At 38.5% G+C, this 21,953-nt stretch overlaps 1 long non-coding RNA gene across 1 annotated transcript in view; it reads left to right on the top strand.

Annotated features, from left to right (window-relative positions):
- Nucleotides 1–21,953, top strand: part of LOC112983653 (uncharacterized) — a 74,126-nt gene that overhangs the window by 37,525 nt on the left and 14,648 nt on the right. The window contains exons 3-7 of the long non-coding RNA XR_010385776.1: nt 7,654–7,748; nt 7,995–8,083; nt 13,615–13,769; nt 16,755–17,043; nt 18,559–18,673. This is a non-coding gene — a long non-coding RNA (uncharacterized LOC112983653). The remainder of the gene's footprint in view (nt 1–7,653; nt 7,749–7,994; nt 8,084–13,614; nt 13,770–16,754; nt 17,044–18,558; nt 18,674–21,953) is intronic.

Genomic DNA, 21,953 nt, shown 5'->3' with positions numbered 1-21,953 from the left:
CACATTTCTGTACTACAGTTCCAGTTTAATCTGAACACCATACCCCTAAGCAGGTACTGTATACAGAGATATAGACAGACAGCCATCTCAAATGCAAATGAGAAAGTCAAGGTCCCAGGAGCAAAGGTCAAGGCATGAGGAGCAGGATCCTCATGTTATCACAGCATATCTCATTGTTCCTCGTACCTGCTCTGGACCCAGATGCAGTGTGGGAAGCCCTGTCTCCTCAGAGACAGGGAAGAACTATGTAGGGCATTTCCAAGAGTGGGTTTTTTTGAGCAACCATAAAAGAAGCAGCACATATTTTGAAGCTGGATGAATTGTCTCTCTTGCTTCCTGATGTCAGGACAGACCATATCGCATGAAGTGGTATTTTGAAGTAAGAGTGACTGTGTGCAAAAAACCCCTGAATAATGATGAGGTGCAACTGTATGGATGTGGAGAGTGGGCTGAACAGAGAGTAGTGGAGAAAAAAGACTTTGATCAGGAGAATCATGAAGAAAGACTCATGAGTAATATACACCAGTATACTAGTGAGATATATGACCTTCATGATTTTGCAGACCTTGTCCAGCAGGCTGCTTTCTTACACCCTTTGTCTTTTGCCTTTTCAGAATATGGGCTTGTCAAGGCCCTAGTGCCTGGACAGCACCTTGTCAGTTTGGGAGGCTACTGTAATTTAAATTCCTCTGATGAAAAGGGCAGAAACTGGGCCAGAAGTTAGGAAATTGCATTTCGTAGTCTAGCTCTAAATCATGTCAGACATGATAGCTGAGTATTCCCTGGTCTGGGCCCAGCATAATGAGTGCAGTCCTGAAAAAAAAGAAAGCTGATATTTAACCATATTTTTCTTTAAAACGTTAATCTAATAAAAGGTATCATTTTCATTGTTTTGTGTTGTTTAATGGATAACTACTACCATATCAGGCTGAAGGTATTAAATCTTTTCTGTTCTTCCTGCTACCCCTGTGACTGCATCCAAATGCCCAGGAAAATTTATCAAGCTGGAGGCATTTTGCTGTCAGTTCCACATCCTAAAATGAGCTGAGAGCAGGCTTAATCCAGCTGTTTTCTGGGTATTTAACTATGTAGTCTGATGGTGGTAGAACAGTTGCAGATGCGCAGTGTAATTATGTCTGTATGATCCTAATTATTTTACCAGCTGCCATTACTTTAGATTTTTCCAAGAATGACTAGTTTGAGAGCAAGTTGTGGAATTAGCTGTTTTGCCTTTGTAAGATCGTGAATGTATAACTGCACTGGGGACTGCTTTGGATCCTTATCAATTCTTTCAAGATTTATAACGTATTATTTCCTCTGCAAATGGATTTTTAACATACAATTTGTTTATATTGTAATCCCACCAATTTTTGTGGAAGAAACCTTTAAAATGAAAAACTGTCTTTGAAGTAGAAATTGAAAGCAGCCAGTTCATATTTAAGGAGTTGGAACTGATGAAAGAGTTTCTATAATTTATTCTTAGAGCAGCACCACTATATTTGTATCTATGTCAGTCAGTTCACCTAATAAAGCTCACAGGGGAGGAAGGATGCAATCCTACAGCACCCATGGCAGAGCTATTCTAGATCTGGACAGAGACGTTCTGAAATGGAGATTCTGTGCAGGACGAAGCAGCCACAACTGATCTGGGAAGATGTACTCAGGGCCTTAAAAAGTCACAAATGCTGGTTGATAACTGTAGCCGGGGAACAGACTAGTACACTGCACCATCTCGGAAACATCTGTCAGCAAAGCTTTTGTGGAGAATTAAGATCAAGGTCTTGGCTATGCACTGGCTGATATGCCACAGGAGTGCATGTTCATCTGGCTACTAACTCTCCGTGCTGTGATTGCTAGTCTAGTCACTGCTCATTATCACTGCTCACACTGCTGTCTGCTCATTAAAAGTAGGGAGAAGCATGTGGCTTGTAATCTCAGGGAAGCAGTACAGGGACAAATATTTATGAGGTATAAGTTAGTGTACTCTTGTGATTTCAATTAAGTTAAACCATTTACTTACACCATGTCCTATTTCAGGAAAGCCCTTAGGCTGGTGCTTAAATCTGCCCCTATTCAAAAGAGTATCTATATCCAGGAAGTATAGATTTCCAGAAATGAAACTCACTTGCAAATCCTGTAATCTTTTTCTTGATTGTAAATGTGAAAAAATGGATAATAGAAGTTCACCAGACACAACATTTCAGGACCATTCATCAAAACCCTAATAATCATGAGATGGGATAAAAGCAAATCCACACACACAAAACCAGTGAGGATCAGACTGTTTTTTTCCCCTCTGGTGCATGAATCTGTCTTTCTTTCTTAGTCTCCATGGTTGCAGAGCAAAGTTAGAAAATGTGACCAAAATACATCCAAAATAGGACATCCAAAAAGCTCAGAAGGCAAACTAAAGGAAGGCACTTATTTTTTTATAGTCCAATGTCATGTCAGTAGTCTTACTCCTGATTTATCGATTTTGAATGGACAGGGAAGACAATGTTCACTTTGCTTCTATAACAGGAGTTTTCAAACAGTGCTCCCTAGGCCATCTGTGACCTGAACAATTCCCCTGGCCCATGGCCTCATTGTAGTAGCCCTGCCTCTCAATAGCCTCTTGGGATTACGCTGTAGCTGAGATGAAGTGTTGCGGTGCTGGCAGCCCACTCTCAGCTGCCATCTTTCTCACAGCAGCACTCCCAAGAGAACTATTTCAGTTTCCAGCTAAAGTCTTTCCTGGGGAGAGTCCATCTTATGGCAATCAATCGATCCATGTTTTCGGATAAGTATGTTGTTTGTATGGATAATATTCTTTAGTCAAAGCCCCAGTTTTCTGCTGAAAAAACAATATTGTTTGAATAACTTTCACCAGACCAGTTTGGAAGAAGATGGAGAAATGTCAGAAGACCATCCAAAGCAGGCTCTAGAAGTTTCAGTTGAGTCTGAAATGTAACACAGTGGAAAGTCACTGAAGTTGCTCAAAGTTATGTATTTCAGGCAATTGGCAAGAATGATCTGTTAGCAGTAGTTCAGGTGGGAAATTAACATTCGTAACAAAAGTGTCCAAGTAGAAGAAATGACAATCGTGAAAATGAGAGAGAGAGATTTTGTGCTACAAAGGAAGATGTTAGAGATATGGAGAAAGAAACCAACAGGGTTAGTTTATGTTCTTCTTCTATGAGGTTTTCCAATCATTTCACACAAAAATGCTCTCAGAAAATGCTCTGCAATGGGAAACAGTGTTGTACTTTGGAACTGCCTGCAGTACACAGAGAACTTTCTCTTCGGTTTTCTGAGAAAGCAAATCAGTAAAATATCACTAACAGTCTGCAGTTGGGGAGCTCTTGCAAGTGCTTTGCTTGAACACCAATGAGCAGTTAAACCAACTTACTACTAGAAAGTTGACATTATACTTTCACAAGTTCAGTTACAGCACTGATAGCTTCAGCTACAAAATGTCAAAACCCTGATTCCAAAAAATGTAAGATACTGCTTGCACTGTCCTTTTATTGTGTGCTCTGATTTGTTGAATAATGAACGTGGCAAAAAGAAATCTGGAGGTATACAGTACATATGACTAAGAAGTAGTTGGATGCAGGGGGGTACTTCTAGTTTTTGACATATGTCATGTTAAAATAGTTTCTCAGAACATTGCTTATTTCTGTTCCTAAAGATGCTGTTTACTGAGGGGAAAATTCAAATCCCAAAGTTCAGGAAATAAAAACCTGAATTGTTTCTGTCTGCTTTAGCTGCCTCTGTTCCTCATTTTCATTTCCCCTCCCTTCTCTCCATTGCTCCTGTTGTTTCAGCTGTTGCTCCATTTTCCTTTCATCTCATCGATTCCTCTGTCGTCAGTAAGGGTCTGAATTCCCTTCCCCCTCGGGCTGGCGACAGCGTTTCTGTGCTTTGCCTGCACTGCTGGGCTGAAAAGATTGTAGCATTGCTTATCTCATAAGATGCTGCTTTCTTTTTGGTACTAGGAACCCTTTTTCCTAATACCACAAATAATTGCACCTGTTTTATCAGATTTATAATAATAAAATACATCAAGAGGAGAATCAGAGACAATATTTTCCAATACTTGTAAATACTACACAATCATATACACATACACACATACGTATCTTTTTTTATATACCCTATGTTCCCAGGAGGCTTTTCTCTTGACAGTCCCGGAGCTATTTGTATCCAGAGAGAAAAGATGCCCTCCGTTATTAGTAGGGATGCTATTGCGGAGCAAGTTGTCTCTGGTCAACTCTGCAGGCAGAGGTCAGGGTGCCTCAATTGCATGATGATAGCCCAGCTCAAACCTGGTCTCTTTAGGCAGAGGCTCATTCTCTGCCTCCCTTTCTCCCTGCCATCTCTTAAAGCAGATGAATGAGCAAACTGCTTGAGTTCACAATTCAGGTATGTTCTTCTAGCGGTGAGCTCTCTATGCTCTCCACCCTTTTCAGCTGACAGCAGTTGCAGCAAATAACGTTAGCAGCTCCATACTAGCAATGCACTTAGCTCTGCCTTGGAGGACCCTCAGAATAGCTGGGAGCTGTTTTCTCTGCTTTATCAAATCAGATAGAGGGATTAAGTATTAAGCCAGTTTGCCCAAGGACAGTATATAAGAATGCCAGTCACACAGATGATTTTCACACATTAGATATGAAAAAGGATACATATGTCCAGATGATTGTATATGATTGTGCAGTATTTACAAGTATTAGAAAGTATTGTCTCTGATTCTCCCCCTCATGTGTTTTATTATTATAGAACTGATAAAACTGCCAGGTTTCTGTGGAGTTAGGATAAAGGGTTCCTCTGCTTCTCTCCTTCTCTCTCTCTTTTTTTAAACCACCAATACAAACATCAGTACATTTTGATTATATAAGCAAGCAAGTAAATATAGAAATATGAGCTGATGAATTCTGAGTATTCTGATGAAAACTGGAAACTATGGGTTCAGACACAGGAAAATTTTCAATGGTAAACAGAGATACACATACCCTGTAACTATTATCACAGGCAGTCTCTATAGGTAGAAACATATATTTCTCTAGTATTATATACTAGAGAAATTGTGTGAGTGCTATGGTAAAAAATGACACAATTAAATGGCAAGGCTGGAGTATTTTCTTCTAAAACCAAGTCGTGTTCATTGCTATATTCATTAAAAAGGTAAAAATAAAATAACACCTACAAGATATTGATGTATTCACAATGTAGTGAATGCATTCATGGAAAATGTGACACTGAAAAATAAACTCAAAATCAAAACCATAAATTCCCTCTTTCCTCAAGGTAGCTAGCAAATACATGCACAACTGCGGGCCTTGCTTAGTGTTCTTTTAATGTAAATGGATAAAACATTTCTGTTAGGCTTTCTGGCAGAGGTATGGGAGACTTCTGTGTGGGAAACCAAATAAAGAAATTGACCAAATTAAAAGTAAGGAGAAATAAATATTAGCAAAATGAAAGGCCAAGTAAAAGCTGGCTGTGAATGTGAAATAGCACCTTGAATGAAGTTCCAATTTGTTCTAGTCTGTGATTTATTGATATAGTCTCTGGGCACTTGTGGTTTATTTAAACAGGAAAAGTAGTTGCTATGTACAACTACCATTGCTACTCAGCAACCTGTGGAGTTACTGAGAGCTGTGCTGAACTTCTGAAAACAGCATTTACCACTATGCAATTAGTGGCTTCTGGCTGTGGCAATATCTACTGTTGACAATTCTTACCTCTGATTCCTCTCCTGATATGCTTCATTGCTGTAAATCAGATCATGTTATTTGCTGAAGGACCTGGAAGAATGATTTGTGGTATGAGGGTGAAAGGTTTCTTTGCTGTTTTCTCTCAGGAATCAGATGTGCACTTCTTGAGTAGCAGAGTAACCTGAGCTGAGATTTTAAAGGATATTGTGGAGGAAATTCTGCACTCTTAAAATCAACAGCTATTATTCAATCAAGATAATGAACCATTGGAATTAATTCAGTAGTTGTCAACTGGAAAGTCTAAGTACAGAACAGTAGATATTTAGAGCCCTTCCTATAGCAAATTAGAGAATGCTTATATTCTTGAGAGTGTAACACTGAGCCTCAGGGTCTTAGCTTTGCATATACACTTGTAAGGGCTTATCAGCCATATAACATTAAGGAAAGTTAGGATAAATTACAGATGTTAAATGGGTGTGCTTTTCTGCAAACTAAAATTCTACAAGAAAAAAGAAGAGTGGGTGAACTGAGGCCTTTTTACTCCAGGATTGCAGAATCCACAAGGAGCAGAGGAGGGAGAGCACTTATATGGATGTGTGGCAGGAAGAAGATGTGAACTGCTTCAAAGGTGTTCTCACTTCAGTCTGTTGGTAAAATCACCTTATCTTTCTTGAGCATCCTCATCTAGACATGACTTAGGTATTGCATGAGCTTTTTAAAATCCTTAAATCATAAATCATTTTTGATGACTTCAGCCAAAGAGCTATTTATTGTGCTGTTCTCTGTGCTATGGAGTATTGTCTTTGCCTTGAACGAGACCAAGAGGAAGATAACCTAGAATACTGCCTTCTTTTTCTGTAGTCAGTGGCAGCATTTCTTTTTCTCTTTCCTGAAGTCCAAGGAGACAGGACATCCTTGTACTATTCCCACAGCAAACTCTGAGGCTTCTTTGGGCTTCATAGCTCTTCTGAGAGGGATGTGTCCTGTACCAGGTATAGTTCTTCTGACAGTGCTGCACTTAGGCAGAAGAGCAAAGGGATGATGAGTGAAATGCTGGTCTGTGGACTCCCTACTCCAGCTTGCCTATGTTGGGGAAAGGGTGCCCTGTGGAGACTGTTCTCCTCCTTGTGATTTGCTATTTGCAATTGCAAATATTTGCTATTTTCAATTCCTCTATAACCTGTGGTAGATGATACAACCACCTACTAAACAGTAAAACATCTGTTGAAGCCCTGGTAAAAAGAGTAGACCAACAGGAGCGTGACTAAATTCGGTGGGGGCACGACGTAGATGTAATGCTGAGAAGGGAAGAGCCTTTTGTCCGTTGAGGAATACTTGCTTCAAGTTAAAGCCGCTTGCTGACAGTTGCCAGTATGTATGTGAGCAAAGCAGAGAGCTTTGTGGGAGGCTGTGGTTCAGAAACTTTGTATGTGTTTATGTGGCTTAGTGGTCTGTGCCGTACAGAGGTATTTGCACTAGCTGTGAATGTGCTAGCTCAAGAGCAGGGGCAGCAAATAGAGCTGAAAGCAAGAAGCAGGGCATAAGCCTGGGCAGAGCAGTATGATAAGGCAGCTATACAGCTTTCTGCACCTGAAATAGTTATTTAGAGCTGGCTTGCATATCTTTACACAGCCTTGTCTTGTGCCATGCAGATGTGGCAGTCTGGAAGGATATGAGCAGTTGGTGAAATGCCCCTCTTGAATGATGGTTACTTTCATGAGAAGTGTGAAGTGTGTTTTTGGTCTGTGCTATTATGGTGACTTTATTACAAATTACACTGTATATAACTGAGACTTTGTGAAATTATCATGGATTTGCTTTCAATAGGAGGTGTGAATAAAAATTATGAGACTTAAGTGAAATTCTTTTTTTACTAAAAATGTACGCCAAGCACATGAAATATGAGATACTGGGAGTGATTCAGGTGCCTAATCCTAGCTCTCCGATACTGTTTTAGATACCTCTGAGAGTCTGAGACATTTCCTTGAGGCTGTCAAACATATCAAAGGACCTGTGGGAGACCTACCCTCTTGGAACGTAGCTGGAAGCCAGGTAGGGTATTTGTGGCTATATGTATACTTTCAAATATCTTTAAAATGGTGTCAGATGCCTACATTTAAACACCTGAATCTACCCATTGTGTCACAGAAATGCAAAGGTTGGAAATACAAAAATGAAACCAATTTATTGCAGCCCATGTAATGAGAAATTGCCAGAACGTGTTGAGATGAGTGTTTAAAGCTCATAGTGTCTGTTGGTACAGGTCTTCTTGCTCATTAATCACCTGGAATCTTGCAGACCAACTGCCTGTGCTTGGGTTTGACCTACCAAAATGAAGCTCCGAATGTGATGTACCAGAGGGGAGAATATGCAAAGGAAGAAAGAGTGTAAGTTCCATAGCAAAATGCTAAGAAGATATGAGGGGAAAAAAATAGGGGTGTGTGTGTGTGTGTGTGTGTGTGTGTGTGTGTGTGTGTGTGTGTGTATTTATATACATATGTGTATACACACATCATATATGTTTTTTCCAATTAATTTCATAATATAGAATTATGAGAATCTACTAGTGTTCATTCATTAATAAATACAAACATTCATATTATACATTTTGTAATATGAAATGATTGCTATAATAATTACAAGACTACAACATTGCATATGCATATTTTGTAATATGAAATAATGAACTATAAATTATACAGTTACTAGGATGTAATATTATGCATATTTCGTATATATGTGTATATTCAACTCAGAAAAAAAATGTGTTCGTAGAAGACAATGAGAATTAGAAAGATCCTTTGAGAACAAATACTGTGGTTTTATCTTATAGTGAAAGGGGTTTTTTGAGATGTAGTTATAAATACAGTCACATGCACACATACATATATATTTATATAAATACATATAAATATGAGAAGTTCCATAGAGGAAGACCAAGAAGTGAATGGTAGGAAAAAGAAAGGTGGGGGAATCATTCACTAGTTGTGTGTACATAAGAGTGATTCTGAACAGATCTTGCCTGGCACACAAGTCAGCATGGTAGGCATGTGATGAAGTGCAGAACCCAGAAAAGCTACTACTTACTACCTAAAAGGCAAGCATCCCCTACATATCTGCAACAAAAAAAAAATTGAGGTCAGAGGTGACTACAGTCCGTGTGTGTGTGTGTGTATGTGTGTGTGTGTGTGTGTGTGTGTGTGTGGTAATGAGTTCTATGAAGTGCTTGGTGTAGGAGTGGGAAGCTGGCTGTCTATGTCTGTTTTGGGACATTCATAGCTTGGCAGTCTATAGGGCTTTCAGCAGTGTCTTGCATGGCAAGAAATAGCTTTCAGCTAGCTCTTCATGTGTCCCAGTACCATACTTGGCTATGACCAATTATTCTGTAAGGCCCTCCCATCGTAAAAGACTGTTCAGTTTACAACTTCTTCTGCAGACCATGTTTTAGGCTTCTGCCTTTTTTTGCAAAGGAATCTAATTTTTCATTCAGATGTATCATTGCATGGAAATTGTGATCTTGATCATTAACTTTTTCAGTGATGGGCAGTGATGGGTTTTATTGTTTCATCTCCAGGCCTTCCTGAGTCTTGGACCTTCCCAATAAATTATTTCAAAGAAATTCTGCAGAAAGTATTTCAGTTGTTCCTTCTAAGTTATGTTTTCTAGACCTTTAATTGTTCTTTTTACTCTCCTCACTTCTCTTTCCAGTTGAGTCACTTCTTGAAGGTCTGTGCCAAAAAATGGACACAAACGTCCAGCTGAAGCTGTACCATAGAGGAACAGAATTATTTCATTTGTTTTTCAGGCTGTAAGTCTTTTTCTGGTGTCCTAGGATAGCATTAACCCTGTTTGTTACAAACATGCTAAACTTGTTAGCCACCATCCATTTTCAAACTCTTTTCTTTCTAACCAGTTACTCCCTATATATATTTATTCAGCTGATTATTCCTACCTGACGAAAGTATAGCTCTTGGCCCTATATTTTTTTTCAATATATCAAGTTCATTTTAAACATAATCCTTTTCAGCAGCAAGTACTTGCAGATTATTGTCTGCAAATTTAATATGCATTCAACAGTCCTTCATGGAGTTTGTTAAATAAAATACTGGCAATCAGATTAGTGAAGTATTGACGCATGCTTATAAAATCTTGCCTGAGACATTCTTCCAGTTTAATAGGAGGAATTGACAACTACCTTCTGAGATCAGTGTCTCAGCCAGTTTTCAAGCAGTCCATAGTATTTTCTTTTAGAGTTTGCTTATAAGAATGTTGTATGAAGCAGTGTCAAAAGTCATAATTAAGTCACGATATCATTTTGCTTTTCCTAAGAATGACAAGCTTGGTAGAATCATCATGAAGGATAATTTATTTAATTTGACTTGATTTTTTCTAGACAAATCTATGTTGCCTGTTCATTAATTTTTTTCTTGCCTCCATGTGTTACAAATAGTGACTGTTTGTTCCAGTTTATTTCCAGAAACTGTAGTTAAGCTGATCAGCATCTCTTTCCCTAGCTCATCCTCTTTACTTTGTAGAGTTACATTTGCTCTTTTCAGCTCTTCTTGTGCTTCACCCACAAACTGTGAGTTTTCTGAGAGCTGAAGACTCTGCAAGTTCCTCAGCCGATTCCCTAAATTGCACATAAAGATCATCAGACCCAGCCTACTTGAAATGATCAAATTACCTATATACCTTCTTACCTCTTTTCTTCTTACTGGGAGGTAATGTCTTGCCTTGCTGTCATATGTGTTAATTATGATAGCCATTATGATAGCCATCTGATCACAGAGTACATATCTATTGAAGACTGTTACAGAAAAAGCATTAAATTCACACTGTTTAATGTGTCCATAACTGTATTCATATCCATAGCTGAGTCATGAGAAAGCAGATCATTTCAGTGTGCAGTGCCAGAACACGGTAGAAAGGAACCTGCCTTTTGAAAATCACCTATTGGAACAATCCTATTAAAAACAAATTTTGTTATCTTTATTGATTTCCTGGGTCCTGATTAGATGTAGATGTAATTAATGCTTTCCTATTAGCCTGTCAGGACACTGATTGGTCCTCTATTTAGCTATTTAAGCTACATATAAGTGAGACTAGTTTAATGTTAACAATGAATCCACTTTGTACTGGAGCACAAATAGTGTAGCACAAATAAGCCTGTTTGTATGAGAAAAACTTAGTCCCTTGGTAGGACTTTCTTCTTTAAAGAAGGTTGTAAGAAGAACTTAAAAGACATTTACATCTTAGGTTAATATTAAATTGGTTCTTTGATCAACACACCACAGAGGAAAGAGGAAAATCAAAAGAGAAAAGTTCAAGCTAAAGTTTTAGGTGCTCATTGCCAGCTCAGCTATTGGGAAGACAATCTTGACAGTACGCATATAAAAACCATGACACAGGAAGATAAACTGAAGCACATAGGGTTTCAGGTTTTGGTGATAAAGCCTAAGTTTTTACCTGCAGATGAATAAATTGGTGGCCTCCATGACAGAACATCACACACATGTTTGCTTGCCACATTCAAACCCAAGATGAAATGGGAGGATAGCAGAAGCTAGAGATGTGGGACAGCACTCTGCTGAAATCTCTTATACATGGGTCTTTCAAAACAGAGATTTTTCCAACCTCGGTATGTTGCAGAAGGGGATGAATTTGCATGGTTCTGAAACTCCTGCAAGGGGAATGGAGAAAGAACACTGTAAAAAGAATACCATATCTCACCAACAGTAAATGACATAATTCGTACACTGAATGGTACCATTGTATTTCTGAAGCTTGATCTCATCAAAGGGTATCACCAGCTGCAACAAGCTTCTGCGTTCTATCTGCCAAGTGTTTCAACACACATTGGTCTAAGATGGTATGAAAGCCAAACATCTGGAGTGTGTTCAGCTACAGAAGTTTTTCAAGATATGCTTTGAGGTATTATTGTGGTACGCTTCCAATATCTTCAATGGTATTGATGACATCATAGAACATGATGTAATCCATAAAGTTATTTTTCACTGTTTTATTGTACCTAAATTCCCCTCAGATATGCTGCTAAATTAATGTCATCCTTTAATTTTTGTTCATATTTTGTCACCCGAATGAATGCTGTTTAACCTGAAGAAGGTAACAACAATAGACAAAAAAATGGCTACCATAGATGCTAGGGAAGATCATTTTTTTCTTGTGGATGATCCACAGATGCTCAAGACTTTTCAACATTAAGGGTTTTTTTGGAGGGGAACTTGCTATTCATGCATCTCTCTGTTATTTGTCCCGCTCAATTTTTTTGAACATCCCCAGCTCATAAACAAGGTTGTGATAACAAGAAGTACACTGAAAGAGAGGCACTTGAAAAAAAATTTAAATTTTGTATGATAGTATTTCTTGTTAAGGATTTGCCTGCGTTTCACTCGGAGGCATATCCAAGTGAGCTTGAATTAATTTGCTTACCCTTTGCAGTGCCACAGTGTAGCTATATAAGCACTAGCTAATAGCTGGAGCATTTATCCTGTGTCTCAAGTCCATTTTGCTACCTGTGCTAACTAAGAACTGTGTTAATATGCTAAGAACAAAGGCTACATAGTTATGCTGTTAGCTAATACAAAGCTGAAAATAAGGCAGTGCAGATTTGTCCATTGTGTTGAATCCGGACAGACAACAATGCTTTTTGATCCAAATTTGTCCATGAAACTAGCCATTGTCAATGCCGCAAAGAAGTTTCACTCAGTAACAGCAAGGAACTGATACACTAAGTTTGGTGGTATATGCAGACCATGTACAATATAAATAGAATAAAAAGATTTTTTTTAAACTGGGACTGTTTACAAAAGTGAGAGCAGCAATAAAAAGGCATAATCATAGGAATAATTTTAGGTCTATAAAACAAATCTTACAATGAGAAATTTAAGGAGCTTCATCCATTTATCTCATCAAAGAGAAATTTAAAAGGCAATTTGCCTGTGGCCTATAATTAAGGTTTTTAAGCCCTTTTGTAAGCATTCAAGTGCATAACAATGTCCCATAGTTAAGAGAAGAAAATAGAAAATTTTAAAATGAAAAGAATATCTAGACTTTAAGCAGAGACAGGATTTTTTGTGATGACTGATTTTCACCATTAGAATCGCTTATCATGGTTTTGGGAAGATTCTCTGTCACTTGGGATGTTAAGCTTAGAGTGGATATTTTCCAAAAGATGTTTGTTTAGTCTAACCACATGTCACGTGTTTGTGACTTAATCTCGGGGTTAGGCTTCAGTCACAAAAGCTTTGTGCATGTCCCCATGTGTATTGTGGATTGCATGAGAGAGAAAGAATGCTAGTGAAGTATTCAACTGCTGAACAGTTTTTGCACTCAAAACTTAAAAATATGTAGGATGGCATTATGACTTTGAAAGCTGGGACAAATAATTGAGCATCCACCCCTATCTGCAGTAATGCATGAGCTACATAGAAGATATGCAGAAATCTTTTGTTTTGAGGGCTACAACTGACATACAGACACATAGGATTGCCAGGGGCTATTATCAAGAGTACTTATCTTGTCACTTAATGTTCTTTTGTTCATTTCATTGTATTGAAGCTACAGACATCTGTGGTTCTTGCACAAGCATCAAAAGGTATCCAAGGACCAAGAACAGTCTGTTACCAAAGGTTTAGAATTATTAGAATCAGTTGCCTGTTGAAGACTGAAATTCTGTGAGGCTATTTAATTAAGAGGAGGATTTTCCAGCAATTGTACTGTTTTACCTGTATTATCATACATGGCTGCAGTAAAAACATTCCCCTAGACTTATGTGCATTGTCTGCATTAATGTGGCTGTCTGATCTTCATGTTACATCTTTTCAGCTCGAAAGTGCTGATTTATGGTACTGCCGACTTTCTGCAATTCACTCTCTTCTTCACATTCTTGCCAAACTAGGAATTACATGAAGATGTCATTGTTAGAGCTGCCCGAAACATCTGTGATGTTCAAGATCATATGTGTTTGCCAGACTGTGTTAGGATGGGGTCTGACTCAATACCGTCTGACAGTATAAGGTGGATAAAGTAGAAGTTCAAAAATACTACTTCCAGGTACGTTTTCTTTTTTTGATCCACATCAAGAGTAAACATTCTTTTTTCAACAAATGCCTGCCTGTTTCTTCTATTCCTGCACTTGGTGTTTGGGGCTTTTGAGGGGGCATTCCAGAACCACAGGAAACATGGACAGAAGGAATCCAGGCAGCTCCTCCAGGGTTGTTCTCTGTTACTAATTTAATGAGGATTCCAGCAAATAGGATTGGTGAGGTAACCTTGAGAAGGAGGGCTGTAAAGACACCTGATATCTGTTCTGAACACTCACAGCAGGCTTTTAGCTTATTCCCAGAGTAATCCAAGCTGAGAAGTCATTCCATTCACTAAGCTGCTCTTTGTGTTGACCTTGTAAACAGGCTCTTTTCTTTTCTGTAGCACTTGTGGTTTTTGTGGTCGTCTTCTTTTTATTTGAAAGTGTTAGAACACATTAAAGTCCAACTCTGTCTTGATATCTAATTCCCACTGGAAACAGGATCTAGTAAACTATTACTGACCTGTTCTGTAAGGGGGATTGCAAAGACAATGTAATATACCAAGGAAAGATCATTTGGCAAATAGGCCATAGTGGGAGAAATATAGACCCAGAAGTTACTGAATACAAGTAGAGAATGAAGTTATTCTGTATGATCTGGTTTGTGACATTGCTCATTTCTTCAGATTGAGCAGAGACTGCAGAAAGTGACCATATAACCACATTAGTCAATGACCTCTCTCTGTTCTTCCAAGTATGTTGTTCCGGGAACTGAACGGGGAATGCTTTTGAGCCCAAGAGCCAAAAATTAAAACTTGAGACTTTTTCCTGAATGTGCACCAAGACCCTTTTCTTTTGGTGTGTTTCTCTGTTTCCCATAAATAGGCAGGAGACAAACCTGAATATTCTTAAGGTTGTATTTTTCCAGTGGTATCCTTCCTATTAAAAATGATTCTTAAGTAATGGTTGGCTGTCTGGTAGGCCCTTGCCATAATGTTTTATTATTTTATTTTTACCTTTTCAGTTTAATCAACTCACATTGACCCTCAGAGTTTAGGTAGACTTTTCACTACCTACCTACAGATCAGAAAGCACTTCCTTGCCTGATTCCTGTGAGAGGAGTTCTCAGGCAAGCTAACACAGCTTTGATAGGGATATTTTCTTTTGTACTTCTGAATCTCTGGAGAATACGTTCCCTGTGTCCAGGTGACTTGCTGGACATGCTTTTTGAACAGACTCCTTGACAGGGAAGCTGGTTTTTGTGTACTTTCATCTCGGGTTGCATTCATTAACAAGAATTTTTCAAATGCGATTTGGTGTAAGTAGCTTAAGCATGCTTTTTCCTCTGTTTCTTACCTGTTTTTCTATGGACTTTCATAAGGACACTGTTTATTTTATATGCTGTAAATAATTATATTTATATTGTGTGACATACAATGCATAGATTACTGTGTTTTTTGTATTATCCTGGCTTAAATTAATGATTACTTCAAGGCAACTGGTTAACAAGAAGTTAACCTCACCCAAAGATGCTGTAAATCATGGAATGGGGATATTGGGGTATCTTAACAATTATCCTGGGTCCCCAGAGAATTCTCCAGAGTATTCAAAGACCAGCAGACTATAGTCAGGGATCAGAAGTACCTCTCCATGAGGCAAGGTTGCATGGAGAACACCTGAATGCTGAGGGGCTCAAGAGGTCTGTCATGTCAGGAAAAAAAATCTCCCCTGGTGTGAAGGTTTTTACTTGGTGTTGCAATTTTGTGTCCTGAGTTCGGATGAGCTCCATGTCTGTGGCTGTAATGCCTGTTCTTTCTTCCAGTGGGGAGGAGTGAAAAATAGTGGACTCTTGTTCAGCAAGTTCTAGACACTCTTATAGGACTGGGGTAATTTTGGCTCTTTGGATCAAGCTTGTTACCTGTTCATTTCCTTTAATAAAGACTCTGAGGATCTAACCACTCTTCCTATCCTGGATGGTGTGAAAAGTCAACTCCTGGCACTACAAAAATATTACAAGTGACATTCTTCATTTTCAGTCATCTTTTGTGTGTTTGCTTTTACTGCTGCCTCCAAACCTCCTTAGCACTTACCTCCTTCTTTGATATGTCTGTGACCCTGGAACTCATTTGAAGTCTTAGGAATAAATCTGAACACCAAAGCTGTATGAGAGGAAGAGGCAGCAGTTGAAAATACATCCTGTGATCTCTAGCATCCTCTTCTACCTTCTTTTATAATAAAAGGCATATTTTGCGAGTGAAATGTATTCTTATTGGCAACTGTGAATCTCAGCAGAGCAGAAAGGAAACGTTCTTGGTTTTGCATGTGTAACTTTTTGCTCATCTCAAACCCCAACCTGGAAAGGTACTGATAGGATATGCTGGCTATTTATAAAATGAAAAGTCTTACTTCCTTAAAAAAGTTTCATGAATATACAGTTCCAGGAAGAGAAATATAGTGATATGATTTACTTTGAAGTTATACTATAATACAAGTGGTATATGATTTTTAATTTTTCAGTAATAAAACAGTAGTCTAAGCAGGATGGTAATATACAATTGAAAGGACAGTGAGAAAAGATATGCTCAGTTTTATTAGCCCTATAAATGTAAGTGAAGTTGTTAAGATTTCTGTATAGACAAATGAAATGGATTGTTACTCAGTACCTTTGCCCAAGCACACTACAGGAGATTTAAAGGACTCTATGGGTAGCATTTGTGTGTATGTGCCAATTCTTAAATTGAATGATACTGTCCAAGATAATTCATCGTGCTGGGGTGAAATGCACTGGAGATTTAATTGATAGTCATTCAAATTATATTTTGTACAGTATAAATTCCATGCTAATGTTGCCTCACTGGGGACAGGATTTTAATGAAGATACCACCCAGAAAGACCATATATTCTAATTAGACTATATGTAAATAAGAGATGAGAAAATTGAAGTAATAAGAGCCCATAGGATTAAACATGGTTTATTAGGTTTGTGATTTTTGTTTCTATAATTGGATTTTCAGCTGTAGGAACTATCACTGTCATCTGTGCTGACGAGCAGGGCGATGTGGTGGTGAGCGCCTTGAAGAGCTCTGTGTCGAGCTGACAGTTCTAACTGAACCAGTGACCGGCTGAACTGGATGATTGCTTCCTTCTTTTTTCTGGTGCTCATCCTACTGATCTCTGCACAACTGCTACTCCAGCATCTGTGTGGATCTGGTATTCCTCCATTGATCCTGAATCAAACTATTTCAGTTTTTTACCACCTGCAGCTGAGAGTGACTATGGTTCACCATACTGATGGGCTTTCAGGTATGTTTTGCAAGTGGTCCCTCAGCAGAAATTATCCTGCTGACTTAAATAATTGTCTTACTATTTTGATTGTGCTTAGCTGATCTAAAAGATAATCTCTTCAATTCTGACTAAGCAGAAATCAGACATGTTTCTACGGTGTGGAGCCCACAGAAGGTCACAGATTTGCCTGCTCTGATCAGCTGAGCTAACAGGAAGCTGTGCTGAGCTGTAGAAACACTTGTGCTAATTTCTAGTCTGTAAAGGAGCAAAGATATATTTATTGCCATGCCCTCCTTCACTTACTTCCCACTTTCCTCATACTGAGAGAAATTCACCTAGTATTGAGTTCAAAGTTACTCTGGTCAGGCTTCAGCTTAGAGGAGCATATGACTTTTTATAGCTTCTGGGTGAAAGTTTATCCATTAATACACATCTTAGATGTGTGCTCTAGCAGACCAATCCGTTAAAGTGATATTGCATCTGCTAAGAGGCCAGTTGCAAGAAAGTAGCCATGCTACTTCCATTAGACTTCCTGCTATTACATGTCTGCATAGTATTACTTAGGTCACACCATGGAGAATCTGAAGGGCTTCATCTCCAGAACCTGTTTGGGAAGTTATACTATGTGTCTATTTATATGAATATTTTATTTATTTATATGCTTCTTTGTGGATAAAACAGTATGTTATCCCAAATGGTGAAAGTGGAGCAGAAAAATCCTGTTTTCCTGTGGAGACACTTTGGTCAAAAATTGCAGTTGAGCCCTGAGTAGCAGTATCTTATACTTGTTATCTATGGAAGGCTCCCTGATAGTTTGTGTGAAGTGATTGCAGTACATGGCATACGTCATGACAAAGAATCACCAGCAGCCATCTCACTGCCTGCATCAGCACATACGTCAAAAACTGAAGAAACTGAAGGTCCAGGAGGTTGAAATGCCATCAGCCCTGTGACGACCCTTGCTAATGATTTGCACACTGCTGATGGGAAAAAGTACTGCCTTCTGCATCACAGCTATCAGTTCAAAATTAGAAAACTAGAAAACTTCCTGTAGCTCTGAAAAAACTCAAATTCATACCTAAGATTGGGTAAGGCATTGGCACCTACAAGCACATCACAGTCTCTGTTTTAACTGTTTGTTATTGTTTCATCTATGATTGAGTTAGATAAAGGCCAAGGATAAGAAGCAATGGTTTAATAGAACATGTGGTGGCAGATGGAACTGATTACAGGTGTGTGCTGGATAGGCCAGGACATGAGTCACTGCTGTGTTTACATGAGTGAAACTGGAGTATCAAGAGCAACATTTACAGAAATATCAAATAGGTAAATCAGTGACTCTAGAGGATACTAAATAGACATTTACAGGCTACACAATTGTTCCATTGTTAAAAACTTGAGTAAAAGGTATTTTAAGACTAAATGACGAGTACACAGTTATTGCACCATAAATGGCCATGTTAGATAAGGATTCCTGTAGTTCCTATTGAAGGAATGTGAAATCTAATGTGCATTTTATTTTGGGATTAAAAGGTCAGTTCTGCATCAAAACTGAGTAATTGGTTCAGGCAGACCAGACATTCGCCTTTCCATCTAGAACTGCCAAAGAGACCCTCCCCGTCTGAAGGACACAGCTTCAGTCTTTGAGGTAAAGTAGTGGCAGCAGTGGAAATCAAGTGTGAAATTAAGTTGCAAAAGGTCAAACAGAATTCTCATTTCAATCATAACAGACAAGTTTTATGGTCCAAGAAACAGGACCTTAAAGGCCTTTAGCTAAATTTTTAAGAGACAGACAAACTCTCCAAGTGTGTTTCTTCCACCAAATCCCAAACAGTGTAATGAAAACAGTCCTTATTAAAATAAAGCACTTGAAGTCTATTGTCAAAAACTACATGAATCAAAGTGTAAGATTTCATGGAAGAGCTTGGAATATATATGTTATATATATATCTTAAATTCCCCTCAGCTGAAGTAGAGTAAGAATGTATACAAAATAAAATCATGAATGGAGAAATTTTAAGTGTTATTACATTACCGGCCAAGTGGAAGCTAACTGGAGGTGATGTCCAATATGGGAAATGATGTCTTTTTACAAATAATACCTTGGAGGTTGTTGAATTAATGTGTTTTTTTTTGCCAAAGGGTGCTTTGTGGATTGTTACAAGAAACACATTTTTTTTGGTTACTATACCTCTCAAAGGGACCATTACTTATCACACATACATAAAGCATCTGCCTACACATATTGAATATACTCGTTAGCATAAAATCCTTCATCATGTGGAAGAATACCTATCTTAGAAGATTTGTGACAAGAAAGCAGGCAATGTATCTGTCTGAAGAAAAATGAAAACTGGGTAGCAGGTTTGGATACTATTATTTATAGTGCTACTTTGGTGAGTAGAAGGTGATTTTTAGGTTGTGCTGGATCAGACTGAAGATGTATCTTGCCCAGGATCCTGTCTCCAACAGTGGCCAAAAATCTAGACAGAGCACCATGGGCAAAGTCCACTGGCTCCTTGGATGCCTTTCAGGGAATAGTGAGCTCTGCCAGGGATGTTTTGCATTGATTCCTCTGCTGGTTCCCTGGTTTTTAACTGTTTGCTCCTCATCCCTAGTATATTTTCATTTCTTGTTCTCTGTAGCCATGATTAACCTCTGTTCTCACAGAGAGGTCCTAAGTTTTGAGAGGGAGTGGTGTCCACAGAGGGAACCGGGGCCAATAGCAGATGTCCAGGGGAAAAAAAACCGCATACTGATATCCCTCCCAAATGCTATCCCAGCCTTTTTGAGTCAGCATGGCCTCTCTTCACAGCCCAGATGTAGCACAGATTTCGCCTCTCTCTACTGCACCCCAGCTGCTGTCCTGGCTCTGTTCTGCCTAGCTCACCTTGTACTGCAGCATTTTGGCCTCCTGCCAGTCTCTCCCAGGACTGCAGAAATGCCATTGGCAATAATCCATTCCCTTTTGCAGCACCTGAGCTTGCCCAGTACCGCCTTCTGCTCTGGCACCCTGCCCAGGGACACCAAGACAAATATCTATTGTTTCCTCCTCCAGCTATTTTATTGCCTTCTTGAAATAATTTCTGCCTTTGCATTCTTCCTAGCTCTTGCAGTGAAAAACATCTGATGGGTGTTTACTCATGGAAATAGGGCTTCTGCTCATTTGTAAAGCAAATACAGGAATTAACTCCATCCCAAACTTCTCCCATGTGTCACCTGACATCTTCTCAGATTTCTGTTCATGAAAAAGGGCTCCTAAGCCAGTACCCTTTCACATCCTTCTTTTAATAATTAGTCACCATAATCCTTCCAATAGGACTTCCTTTTTTACTGGAGCTAGCTGGCTGTTAAGTGTTAGCACAGTGCTAATTGCTTTCTGCCCCCAGTTAATTTTCTTTATTAAATAGGGTCTGTCATACATAGATATTTGGAGTCAGTTCAAATGATTTCCCCATCCACATTTGAATTACTCCCTGATCTATGCCGGTGTGAAAAAGAAGAAGCCACTGAAAATAGGGCAAATGATTGAGCAAGTGGCCAGCATGTCTGTCTGTAGAAAGCACGCCACCTTTGTTTAATTGATTTATCTGTGCTATTGAAGTGTTGACATTAACTAATAGTAGTTGACATTAACTAATGGGGGATAACCAAGATAATGATGCATCTTTTTGTTCCAAAAGCTATGGAAAGCAAAGGACCTGATATATCCATGTGGCAATAGCTTACCTTTTCATACTAGTTACTAAATTCCCAATGTATGGATAACTTCTCTCAGTTAAGTGTAAATATTCAGCTAGAAGAGACAGAGGGTGTCTAAGGGACACAAGATCTGAATGATTATTTGGCATGATGAAGAAAATAAAATATTTACAATTTCAAATACATATGTCCTCAACATTTTGAATTTTGATAAAATAGTGAAACGAAAAAATGAAAGCTTTTATCCTGTGTTTCGATCTGCTCTAGAATTAATGAAATAAAGAAATAAAGAAGGAGACTTGAAAAAAAAAAAGCTCACAATACAGTAAAATTTGGCTGAACTCACCATCTAAGAAAGCCTAAGAAATACTAACTTGTGCAAAGTAGTATTAGTGATCGGTAAAGCGCTGCACTGCAGGAAGAACAGAGCTGGTAAAAGTTTCGTGAGAATTTGACTGGATTCACTTGTAATTCCCACACTCTGATTCAAGCTAGAATGTGGTCTTTGACAACTAAAACAATCCCAGAGAATAAATAGAATCTCTCACTGGAAGAGATGGACTTGACCATGGATATTTTAATGAGGGGTCACGCTTTTATACCAGAGATAATAATCCCCTTTCATGGGTGAGATATCTTTTATTTCATCATGAAAGCTATACTTGAGTATTACATTTGTTCACATTTAGTTATGGGATCTGAGTGTGCAATACTGCTTTGTCGTCCTCTGTGCTGTGCTTGGACTCATAATGTGAATGTCACACTAGGGATGGGTGACTTGACATTGACAAGTGATTTCTTGGCTTTTAGATAAAACCTTCTCAACATGACAGGTCCATCACACTATGAGGCAATTGTGCTCTTTAACTGTATGCCTTACATAGCAAGACACACCACAGATAAAATACTGTGTAGGGCAAGGACTGAAAGAATGATGCTTTCCCTGAAACACTAATAATCTTTTAATTTCTCCACTGTGAATTTATTTAATTTAATCACTCATAAATTAACAGATTTATGAATCACTTAGGGCAATTTACTTGTTATACATCACCATATATACTGATAATGCCATGAGAATAAAAAATGTAATGATTCATAATGTTATGCTGTGCAAGCTTTTTCAAGCAATTAGATCCCATTGAAATCAGAATAATATACTTTGACTTTCATGAGCTTTGGATCAGGCCTGATTTACAGTACTTCAGGTATTCCAGTCCTGGTCT

The sequence above is a fragment of the Dromaius novaehollandiae genome, chromosome W (genome assembly GCF_036370855.1).
Source record: "Dromaius novaehollandiae isolate bDroNov1 chromosome W, bDroNov1.hap1, whole genome shotgun sequence".
Lineage (NCBI taxonomy): Eukaryota > Metazoa > Chordata > Aves > Casuariiformes > Dromaiidae > Dromaius > Dromaius novaehollandiae.
The sequence above is the reverse complement of the archived record's forward strand: the minus strand, read 5'-3'. Positions and strand labels throughout refer to the sequence as shown.